This window comes from Ambystoma mexicanum, chromosome 3q (genome assembly GCF_040938575.1).
Source record: "Ambystoma mexicanum isolate Mex_15411 chromosome 3q, UKY_AmexF1_1, whole genome shotgun sequence".
Lineage (NCBI taxonomy): Eukaryota > Metazoa > Chordata > Amphibia > Caudata > Ambystomatidae > Ambystoma > Ambystoma mexicanum.
The window spans coordinates 984,500,230-984,512,475 of NC_090926.1; the positions used below are offsets into that span (position 1 = coordinate 984,500,230).

At 43.4% G+C, this 12,246-nt stretch overlaps 1 protein-coding gene across 1 annotated transcript in view; it reads left to right on the plus strand.

Annotated features, from left to right (window-relative positions):
* Positions 1-12,246, plus strand: part of TTYH2 (tweety family member 2) — a 554,125-nt gene that overhangs the window by 322,425 nt on the left and 219,454 nt on the right. The gene's annotated exons all lie outside the window — the stretch shown is intronic.

The following is a 12,246-nucleotide window of genomic DNA, read 5'->3' on the forward strand; positions in this document are numbered from 1 at the left end:
TAAGGAGGCTCCCAACTGTTCACTCTGAATATATTTTGAAACCTAAAGCGGGGAATTATCAACCTCAGAGACGATTGGAGCAGTATTCAAGAGAGAGGAACTCTGAGTCTATTGGGGCACAATGAGGTTGTGCCTCCCCAACTTCGTGGAACCTACAATCTGTTTTTCAATAGAATGCTGCAAAGTGCCTAAATTGTTCCCTGAGGAGACCGGTGCCTCAATGATCTTTTTCCTCAGGGAAATGATCGTTATTTTTTCCTCCTTTTTCCCCTTCCTACTCATCTTCCCCTCTGGAGCTTGAATAACTTCCACAGGGGACAGGGGAAGGGACAAACCCATAGCCACACTCGTACTGTCTCTTCTTTAGGTAAAAACCAATGGGGCTGAGATCAAGTCAGGGCAAAATGTTCCAGCCATATCTTTTTTCCTTGGATCATACATTGCTCCTCTCGAGACCATGATATTTAATGTAGATAGCACAGGAAAATAAATTGACACTCTTCACTGTCTTCCTGGAGACACAACCTTAGCTAGTCCACCACACGGTCCTTACGCCCTGCAGCTCATATGGTTGGCTGCATAGGAGACTCACACACCACTCAAACACTCCTAATGTTTCTCGCGCTGGTAACTGTAGTGCAGATTAAGTCGCAATTCCACTTGTGTGAATGGTCCCCAACTGCCGTGAGTGGAGTCAACTGGGGCTTAAATATTCAAAGTTCCCAATTCAGGCCAGAACTCTGGTACAATGCAACATTACAGCATATAAAGTCTCCCAGTTCCTTCTACTCCAAAAGAAACAGACATACGTCAAAACAGTTTCTAAATAAAGACCAGGTTTAAGTCTCTCAAATCTTCCAAGATGGTATAAATAACAAATAACTGCTGCTTTAAACAAGCCCACTTCTGCTCAGACAGTCGGGACCCAGCTCTCAAGATGCCCGCTCACTGCAGACTGCTAACACACTTTCTGGACACTTTCTGGATGCGCTCATGAGAGGTTTAAATACTTTCAGCTGGTAGGTGGTTACCCCGGCTGTCTGAAGCAAAAACAGTTCAAACACACAGAGCGCCAAAACCCTTCTGCAGACTGCTAACACACTTTCCGGACAATTCCGCGGATGTAAAACGCAACCAAATAGATCATGAATGGGAATTTTGATGATCTTTTTTTGTGTTAAATATTTTTTTATATTGATATGGTTAAAAAAGAAATACAGCTTTCATAACTTGTGTATAACAAATAAGTTATTTAACATTTCTTACAAAATCCACCATAAAAAGACCAAACATTCATATTGCACTTCAATGGTAATTAACCCTATCCTAATATCGAATAACATCAAATGTTTTCGACCAACAATTAAGACATTAAAAAATGAGTTAAGTTGTATAGCACTTTGCATATGTCAAAGCATTCTCACATAAAAATGTCATACATGGTTCCTTGGTACAAACCTCTTGCCCTCAAGCTCCTAACTGTCCCTATCCTAGCCTTGTTCCATAAGCAGATCAGTGCTCCAAAATCAAAATACCTGTACCGGTGCATACCCATTTCAGATGTTTTAAGAATCTCTGTGTGGCTAATATCATTGTGGTTGAAGAGCCCAAGAATATCCTACACCAAAGTGCTTCTTCATATAATCTTGGGGTTCTTTAAATTGTCTCTCCCACTTAACATACTACACTGACAAGAGTTTCCACAAATTCAGGCAATTTGCAGAATCTACATTCCGCGGTAGAGTAGACTATTTATTTATACGTTACGTTTAGGATTTCATGAGTTAATATTAAATTCATCCTCAAATGTAGGAAATCTTGATGCCAGTTTCTATTTGGAAATCTTTGTAGATATGAAGGCAAACATCCCCACTTTCTATGCTCCATCAATAAATCTTGGTAGAACATATATTACTCAATTGTCTCCCGCATGGATATCCAATCTGCCTCAAATCATTTTAATTTGACCTTATGAAACCGAACTAACACTTCATTATAGCATTAAACTGACCTTAATACATTGTTACATTTAAAACACCAGTAATATTAATATTTTTTGATTTTCATTATTTATATAGCACAAATCCACAAGGGAACCAGGCAGAAACTGCATTTAGGCCCAGATATAAATAATATGTTGAGACAAGGGCCTAAGTGTTTAAGTTCTTTCCTGAACAACAACTGTTTGCCCCAAGTTCACAGAGCAACAAATTCCAAGCTGGAGGACAAAGATGGAGAAACATCTGTCTCCATGGTGAACAAAACGAGAGGGTGGAATAGTTAGATTTTGACCTGCCAATTGCAATAAACAGGTTGGATGACGAGCAGAGATCTTGGAAACAAGATAGCTTGGTGCTAGGCCATGGGGACATTAAAACAGTAGACAGAATGTCTTAAAAAAAATCCTTTGATGGACCGGGATCCCGTGGAGGCCTCTGCGAAAAGAAGGTATTGAGTTGTTCTTGGGAGGCTATAGGGAAGTCTGATGGATGTGTTTTGTGGCACTTGTAGGCGATGCTGGCTGGCTGGGATCCCCATAAGAATTCCCCAGTGCACCGACAACTGCTGGGCAATCTTTTACAGCTAAGGGCAGGAGAATGGGCTGCAGTAGTTTGAAGATGGTGGTGGGTGGATTTGACAGATTCTGCAATGTGCAAGTTGCAATTCAGATTCGACTCTCAAAAGCAGCCAATTTTTTTTACTTTGGAGGAGAAATGCATCGGTACTTCGAATAAGGCAGGGCAAAGAATACAGAGGTGTGTGCTTGCCAACTGTTTTTTGGACCATATAGGTCAATCTCTGTTTTAGAAGGTTTGAATTGAAGCCTGTTTTCTAGCAAAAAAACTTTTAATTTTTTGGGTGCACGCTACAATTTGTTGGATTGCTTCTGGGGGATTTATAAGCATGACGTAGATTTCAGTGTCTTTGCCGTAAGAATGGTAACAAATTAAATTGTGAAAAGATCTTCAGTAAAGGCTCTATATAAATATTGAATAGCAATGGCGAAAGAGACTATCATTGAGGAACTCCACAAGGAACAGGCAAAGAGTCAGAACAAAAGGCTCCCATTTGGTTCAGTTGTTGGAAAGAAATTATGTGAACCACTTGGAGATTCTTCTGACACCAATGTGATTTTAGCCAGTCTGGAGTTGAGGATGTCAAAATAGATAGTATTGAAGGCTTCCGATAAACTAAGCATGCCAAGATCACGTTCATCGGCAGCCCTCAGACTGTCATCCCAGACCACCACAGGATCGGTTTCGGTGCCATGTCATGGTCTGAACCCTGACTGGAAATTATCAAGAATTCCATGTTCTTCAATAACATTTTGAGGTTGAAGGGTAACTATTTTTTTGAGAGTCTTTGTAGGCCACACCAAATCTGTAATAGGGCGAGAATTAGAAAGTGAATTGTGATCCAGTGAAGGATTTTGAGCAATGGGGTAAGAAAGGATCTTTTTCCCTGAGAGGTCACACTACCTTTATCCAAAGAGGCATTCACAACAGCAGAAATGAGGCTGCACAGTGAGCTAGCATGTTTGGCGAGACAAGCTGGCAGAGCACATATTATCTTGGGGGTAAATGGAGTAAAAGTGAATTTGGGTGACATCAGTGCCGTAGTAGAATCCGCCTCGAACACTGGGCATTGGGTATCAAATAGTTGCATATTTTCAAGCGAATCATGTTAACTTTCTCCATAATAAATGCATGAAATATGTTAGTCAATTTGAAGGGAGATGTCATCCTTTTTACATTTGAAAGGGTATGCTTGGGTCCTATGGTGGGTCGGAATAAGGGGTTGGGCTCTCTAATTCACCTTTAATCAAAAGGCCCATCTTTCCCTACTTTTAGAGGGAGTTCCTTACCTACCTATATAAAGGAACTAAAGGTGCTTATCGGTCATCAAGAAGTCCCACAGAAAGAAAGGTCCTCAATTCGAATCTAATTCTGCCTGACCCTACCGCTAAGATAACAAACTTAAACAAGCTCAGATTGGCTTGATTCTCCTGGTGTACCCATATCTTCTGATAGTCTTTGTATTTATTTATTTATTTATTTATTTATTGAGTATATATAATGTGCACATACAGCCAGATGGTGTTTCAAGGCCCATCAAGATAAGAGAAGGGGAGGTACAGGGAATAAAAAAGAATAACATTCCTACTAGGACTTGAGACATTCGGATCATGCAAGTGCCGTACAAGAATGCAGGGGATGGGGGGGGGTGAAGGTTGGGGGAGGGGGCAGGGAAGAAGACCAATGATGACGTTCCTACTAGGTCATGAGACAATTTGTAGCATGCAAGTGCAGTAACAGAAAAGAAGGGAGGGGGAAGGGGGAGTGTAGGATGGGGAAGAACAGGGAAGAGGACAAACAATAACGTTCCTACTAAGTCATGAGACAATTTCGGGGCGAGCAAGTGCAATGACAGAAATGAGTCGTGAGAGGGTGGGGTTTGGGGGGTGGAAAGTGTAGGTTGGGATTTGTAGGTTGGGATGAAGAGGGAAGAAAAACAATGTTCCTACTAGGTCATGAGACAATTCTTAGCAGGCAAGTACAATAACGGAGAGGAGAGGAGAGGAGGGGAGGGAGGAGGAGGAGGAGAAGTGCAGGACAGGGAGGAGTGGGTAATGTTCAGGTGGGAGGGAGGAGAAGAGTACATGAAGTGCAAGTGAACAGGTTCACATGCACATTTGAGGAGAGGGTGGACAAAGGAGTGCTTGAGGAGAAGAGGGAAGGAGCCAATGGCAAGGAGTGATCACAGAATCAACCAAGACTGGAGCAATAGAGGTAATGTTGTCCTTTTAAGTACTGGAGGAGCACGGGAACACCATGAGACTCTGAGCGGAGAGACCTCAACAGGTAACATTGGAGAGAAAGAGGAGAGCAGGAGGGAATGAGGGAGGGCAAGGGAGGCCCGAGAGCAGGTAAGGGAGAAACAGTCATCTCCAACACAACAGCAACGCACCCCTCTAGTTTCAAGTCTGCAGGATACAGGAAAAAGCCTAGGTTTCAACATACAGCAGAAAAAGCAAAAACACCTAGTTGCGAGTTACCTGTGTAGGGCCTAAGTGCCCAATATGGACAGCATACAATTGTGGGCAATGTGCAGCAGACTAAAGCATGGATACAAGTGGTAATAAGAGAAGTGGTACCGTTAAATAGGGAGCAGTAATGGCTGCTCCCCGTGCCTGCATCTTTCTTATTTTGTCAGTCGCTGCTGGTTTACGGCTGTGCTGCATGCTCCAACGGCAAACAGTCTGAAGCAACTACTGAAGGAGCTGCCCTTTGCCTTGGGGCTCTTAGCCACATGGGGCCGCATGTGAAGTAGGTCTGTCCTGGTTGGCTGTACTAAGAGGAGGCCTGCAGCCAATAGGGGTGGGGGGGAGATATGGGGTGGGCAACAAAGCAACAAGGAAGCGGGAACAGGAGGGGGCAGAGGGCCCAGGAGCGCAGAGAAGGAACAAGATACAAACAAAAACAAAAGGGGGGGTCAGGGACACTAGGAGAAGGGGGGATATCACTCCTCTGCCCTTAGGATGGAAAATGCATCAATGTCTCTATTCCTCGTCCTGCTTGTCTAGCACAATCTTCTCAAACAGTCTCTCTTAATCCCTTGGAGGAATTCTTGTAGATCCTCTACAATAGGGGTTTGCACTCTCTTTAGTGAGGTATTCGTGACAACTTTCCTCGTGATACTTTCTCACATTCCAGTTGGAGGTTTTAGACCTCTCATAATCTATTGATCCAGGCTTTCACAGCTTGTTTGTGGTTTCCTCCCACCTGATATTACCCCTTTCCTGGGTTCTCTCTTTATAACTATCTTCTTCACTTGATAGTCTTATCTGTCCTTCTTTATTGCAAGATTTATGCCACAGTTTGCCCCCTTTTCATCGTAAGATTTTCTCAACAGGTGCCATTTTATTATTCTAACAAGGTTGGATTGTAACTCACCGATAGCTGAACAGGCCGGGGCGTTGCTCGACCACAATGCACAGATGAGAGGGAGCGGCTCCGGATAATAGTTCAGCCCAAGCTGTGGTGTTTTTCCCAAAAGGGAATACACCCAGAACCAGGCCACCTCAAATTGAGGAACTCTTTTTAGCAATATACCCTTCTGCTGTGTAGGATGACAGACAGAATGGTGGTTTACTCAAAAGAGCAGAGATACCCACACCGCTACGCCAATACTGTAAGGAAAAAACGACAACAGGTTAGTCAGATGAAAATGAACTACCTTCAGAACAATTGGGGGTTGAATGTTAATCTACCTGTATCCCCCTAAAAAGAAATGTGGGATTCAATACGAATGGATCTCTACCAAATAGCCAACAACTGGAAAAAAGGAGACAAAAACAAGAAGGAACCAGTTAACCCCTTAGGTGATAGGATAATGTCTAAATAAGTACCCTATTGAGTTCTTACCCTTGGTGAGGCAGGAAGGGCAAAGTGGTTGAGAAACAATGACAGGAGAAAATAACAAATAGGAAGGTTAGTAGCAGAAAGTACCCCGGACGACAAGCGGAACACAAACTGGAGCCGGGTTGGTGCACTAACAGGATAGCGTCCACAGTGCTCAAGAGTTCCAAGGCGTAAAGTTCCACACAGAAAGAGTCACTACTAGGCGATGATATCAAAAGGTCCACTTGGAAGCAGGTGGGTTGATTTCAAAAAGAGTGTCAAGAAACAAAGGCAATTCACCCTTTGGTTTGCTAAGCAGTAGTATGAATGTATTGCAGGGGTAATACAGGGGTAATACAGCGTTGACAAAACAGGATTGAGATCTCACCTTGAGGCTGACAGGGCTGTGTCATGAATTCCATGAGAGAAGTATTGGAGGTGATGTTAGGTTGCCTGTTGCCGCGGGAGGTGAGAATGAATGAAGCGTACTGACGCTCCGAGCGGAACTGCTTATCAGCGGAAGAGGTAGCATGCAAAAAAGGAAAGTCCTGAACGCTGCAGTAGGCAGGGAAGACTTAAGGAGGAAATACCTCCAAAAGACCGGTACGGAAACCGGAACCAGTTCGACAAATCCATGGGAGTAGACAAGCAGCAAGGTTGGGTCGAGGTCCAAAGTCTGGTAAACAGGAATCAAGGTTTGTATTAGAAAAAAGTGAGGAACGCTAATTAGAAGCAGCGTTCTGATGTGCGGTTGCCGTTTATGGATGCCTTGCTGGAGGGGCGCGGCCTCGGTGTGTCGCCATCAGCTGACTTACATGTGACTCGGCGCCGAGGTGAGGGAGGCGAGCCCGCGTCTCCACGGCAACCTCCAACGTTGGACGAATGGAGACTCACACCGCCTGAATGTATTTAAACGAGCCGTGCGCCTACAGCGCGGGCCCGAAATGTTACATGGATATAAACACCTCATTACCCCTACTCTAAAGAGAATTTCCCAGCCTAAAATAACGAATGGGAACACTCACACTTATGCATACAACAAACGAATAAGGACATGAAAGGACATGCATGGCAGTTCAAAACAATAAGGATTGTAACCACAGTCTCAGAATCTGGGGAGGATTCCCCTTCCCCAGTTTTCTGCTTCACAGTTCAAGAAAAGAAAATAAGGAAATCCTTTTCTGAAAGTTCCAAACACAGTTCTTGCAAGTTCAATTGTTGAACAAAAGTAAACACAAGGCTCTTCAGAAAAAGAACAATTTCATAGATCATCAATAGCAGCAATAATTGTCTTGGTCAGTATGATTTGCCACAACTGATAAGTATAAAGAAACGCAACTCCTTGAAAGCTTTAAACAGCTCATTTCTTCAGCAGTAGAAGCACATAAAATGCCAGTCCAAAGCCACTTTGTTGCACTTCTTCAACTGCCACCTGGTTTACTCCCATGCTAGGCCCACTACCTCCAAAGGTGTACGATCTGGGTATACTCCCCTGCCCGAACTGTATTTCACAAACGTGATTTTATTGTTAAGGTCAAGTGATAAGAGGTTCAGAACAGCTTTGCAGTATTCAACAAATTTCAGATTTCACTCTCTTAACAGTTCTTTAGGGAAAACAAGGTTCACATTTGTGCTCCTTAATACTCATGAGACGGCCTCCTGGGAATGAAAGCTTCCCTTGCCTTTGCTTCCCGCTGTGAAACCTCTGCCCTTCAGGAGTAGAGAGCTTCTGACCCTTCAGAAGTAGGGAGCAGCTGTATTCTACCATCCAGTGGTCCCGGTGTCCTCTCTCTCTCACACAACTTCTGCTTGGGCTGCAAACAAGTACCATGCTGCTGCTCCTGCTCTTTGCTTTATCTTCTTCTCTGTTTTCTCCACCTTCTCCTGCTCTATGGCCTGCAGCTAATGTTTTTTAAGCCTCCCTGTCTCCCTCGGGTGTAGGTGATTCAAATTAATGAACTGACCATTCCTGCAACATGGTACCTTTTTTAGCCCTCCTCTTCCTCCCAGTATCTAGGGAATATGGGTCTGAAGTCCCTAATGTCAAAATTAGCTTCTCGGGTTTGTTTTTTTATTTTTAAGCCCCATTCTGTTCTTTACAATATTATTAGAAGGAATATCACAAGTATTAGTTATCAAGCCTGATTGAAAAGAGTAAGACATTTCTTTTTGGCTGGTGCTCACAACATTCCTTTCAACTATACCTTTGGGTTTTATAGAGGTTATTAGCTTTACAAGTCTCTAGGATTTTGGATGGTTGTTTGTTTACCAAGACCTAAGAGTTGATTGTATCCTCTCATTTTATATGTGTATCTTGTTGAATGAAACCTTGATTATTACAAGCCATTACATAACTTGGTATTAACGAAACGTCCATCGCTCTCGGATCCTGACCCTGGGGGGGCGAGATATGAGAGAGAGGAACACCTGGGTGGAGGGACCTTGGGGAGAGGATGTGTTGTGAGGCATTGTAACCCCCTTTCCCATGTCAGAATGAACCCTACTCTCCCTCTGCTTTTATAGGTTATTTTCAGTCTTTTCCTCTTTCACATACACAAACTGTCCCACAATCAAATTCTTTTAAGACTGGGATGAGGAGGAGGCAACTGGGAGTTATGCGCACTTCCATACATTCACATCACTTTGATACTGGGACGAGGTAGAAGACTTTGGAGGAATACCATTACGGCAAGGCATGGCCCACTAATAGATGCAACTATGTTCAGGCAAAGAACTTGCGCCTGCAGCCAACTAAGATCTTATAGGTGCATGAAATGAGATTTGGGCAGGAGCCAGGGAGAAACCCGTTGGGTGAGAAGGACCCAGCAACCCGACGTGGAGGAGGCTGGAGAAGGGCTGGCGAAAAGGACGCTGTTTGTTGCAGAAGGGTGAGAGACATGCCAGGGCTCGAACAGGCCACAAGAAGGTCGAGACACCTCGGTACCCTGCGCTGTTTTTCCACAGCCAGAGCTGTGGGACACGGAAGACTCCAGATTGCTGTAGACCGATGCAGCAATGTTCAAAGGCAACAAGCACTGCTATCCGGAGCTCCCGACATGCACAACGGGGAGTGAGAGAAAGTGGAGAAGAGAAAGAAGATGCCCGGAGAAGCGGACGTACACCAGTGAGTGAAACGAAGGGAACACTCATACTGGGGCGCTCCAGAGGCTGGAATTGGGCAGATGGAAATGGTTATCAACAGAAACTTAGGTTAATTAAGTTTGAAGACTGAATAGAATTTTGAATACTGAACAAGCTGCAAAGTACTTTGGAAAGACAAAAAGTATTATTCAACACTAAAATGAAGAAAATAATTTAAAAGTATATTAAAATATTGCACAAGTGAAAAGAAAGAATTGTGAATTAATGAACGCAGTGAAAACAAGTATGAGCATGGATGGACAGTGTGAATGTATGAACAAATAATATGGCAGTAATGAGCACATAAGAATCAAGTGATAAGCACGTATGGACAATGTGAAAGGATGGTGGTGGAAAGGATCAAACACCACAGAGTGAGTTGTGTGAAATTCATGTTGTGGCATAACCAAGAGGCTGCCAAGGAAAACTGAGTTGATAGTGGACTAATAACACAGGTGAAGAGAGGAAACCTGTGATGGCAAGGAAGTCCAAAGAGAACATAGAAGTCTAACAAAGTTCCAAGGGATATCGGTTGGGTAATCTGTAATGGGTGGACCATGTGTTCTGACAACTGCACCTAGAGTGAGTAACCCCTACTTGCAAAGAACCAAGGAAAGTCAAGATACAGAAGTTGTTTTGTATAATAAGTGCTGAAGTGATTGAAGAAAGGAACAATCCGTGTGAACTCAGTGTGAACTATTGAAAAGCCTGAATGGTTACGAAGTTGATCTGGAATTATTATTGAAAGCTGAGAGATTTTAACTGACCGTGGTTTTGAAGCTGCAAGAGCTGCCTTCTTGGGGAAGGGAACCCAGAGACTTTGTGAACTGTGTTGAACTTGGGGAAAGGAGCACCATGGCCTGTTGGAAAGGTTTTGAACCTTTGGAAGGGAACACAGACCTTTTTTGGAACCGTTTCGAACTTGGGGAAGGGTGAAGTTGAAAAGCAAGCTAGAGCTGGAAGAAGTCCAGAACTTTATTAGAACACAGTTTCATTTGTTACTGACATCCCTAGACATAGTTGTGAGGGCAAGTATTGGTTTTGGACACAGGCAGACATTGAAGTTGAACTTCACGACACAGGCTATACTTAGTTTCTTTAGGTAGGGAAATCCCACCTTCACATACGACAAGGTAGGCCTTATTTCACCCTGACATTTAAGAAGAATACACTATTTTATAAGAAAGGTGAATCTGTTGTCTGTGTCTTACTTCATGATGCCTTCACAGTAAGAACAAGAATCCCTCGCTTGAGAGTATTCAAGGCAAATACAAGTGTGTGAGGAACAAACGCATTGGTAGACGAATATACCAGGCAAGTGCGAGAGTAAACATAAAAGAAGTCCAGAGAAGAAATATCAGGACTAAGAAAAAGATTTGCTATTTCAAAATAGAACACAAGGACTAGACAAGTGATTGTATTAACTGGAAAAGGAGGATCAAAACCCTGTTAGAAGGGTCTTTTTGGAATCCTGAAAGAAACAAAGTTACGAAGTTCTTTTGCAAATTTGACTGTTGGTCAAGAAAGACACCCGGAGCGGTTTGTGAAACACTCAAGAACGAATAAGAATTCATGGGAAGGGAACCACCCTCTGGAGCAAGGACTGTTGTTCTTGAAGATCGTTTCTGTTTAAGCCATTTATTCTTTCTTTATGAACACTTTTACAAACCATCCAAGGTTAAAGACATTTGCCCTTCACCTTAGTGTTAAGTTTATAGTTTGAGGGTCAGAATAGAACTTTGGACATGCGGCAGTTTTATGTCTGGACATTCTGACGCAGACAGATCTTTACTTTTGGTTTAGGTAGGGAAATTCCTCTTAGGGCAGGGTCAGAGAGGCATTTTAAATAAAAGTCTTTACCAAAATCAGAGCTAATTTGTGTCCGAGTTAAAATCCTCCACAACAAACCAGACATGTGCCCACTCGCTTAAGTGCTCTATAAATACATAAAATAAGATGTACTAGACTAACAAGCTATTGTAATTTAGGGACATGCTATTTACAATTTGACTGCCCAATGGGGAATTGGTAATCAAGGGCCGACTGCAGCTGCCAATGTCATTGGCATGATTGGCATTGAAGGTGTTTAGGTAACAAAAGGAAAGGTTGGGAATGAGATGATGGGTGCCCAAGGAGAAGAGGAGAAGTGTGTGCAGGAACATAATTTGGGCTCACTTGAGGAGGGCTTTGTCAGAGAAGGTTTGTCTTCTACCTGCATTATGGCAATGGCAATCTGTGAGTGGGATCATGAAAGGGGCCAAACATGGAATGGAAGAAGGTGTAACTGCTTCTTAGGTTCACACATGTTTTTATAGAAAAGCCTGCAAGGGTCACCGACCTCCTCACCTCTCCCCAGGGTGTAGTGTTCCTTGTTTAAGATCAGGAACTCTGGATTGTGGCCAATCTCCTGTCCTAACATAATTTCGTATTGCAGGTTGCTAAACACCTCGCCCCACACCAGCTGGTCTAGGAGGGTGGGGTCGCATCCAGTGGGGCCAGTTGCTTGCCTGGGGTATGTTTTTAAAACAAGGGCTACACAAAGGTTTTAGTTTGGAAAGTACTTGGCTTGCAACCTACTTTTTCATTTGTTAACAATGGCTTGTACAGGGTTCGAAATTGAGGCGAGCTGGAAGCTATTTAGCTCCTGCTTCTAGCCTAAGAGAGCCTGGTTCGCTTGAAACCAACAGTAACTAGGAGCTACTTT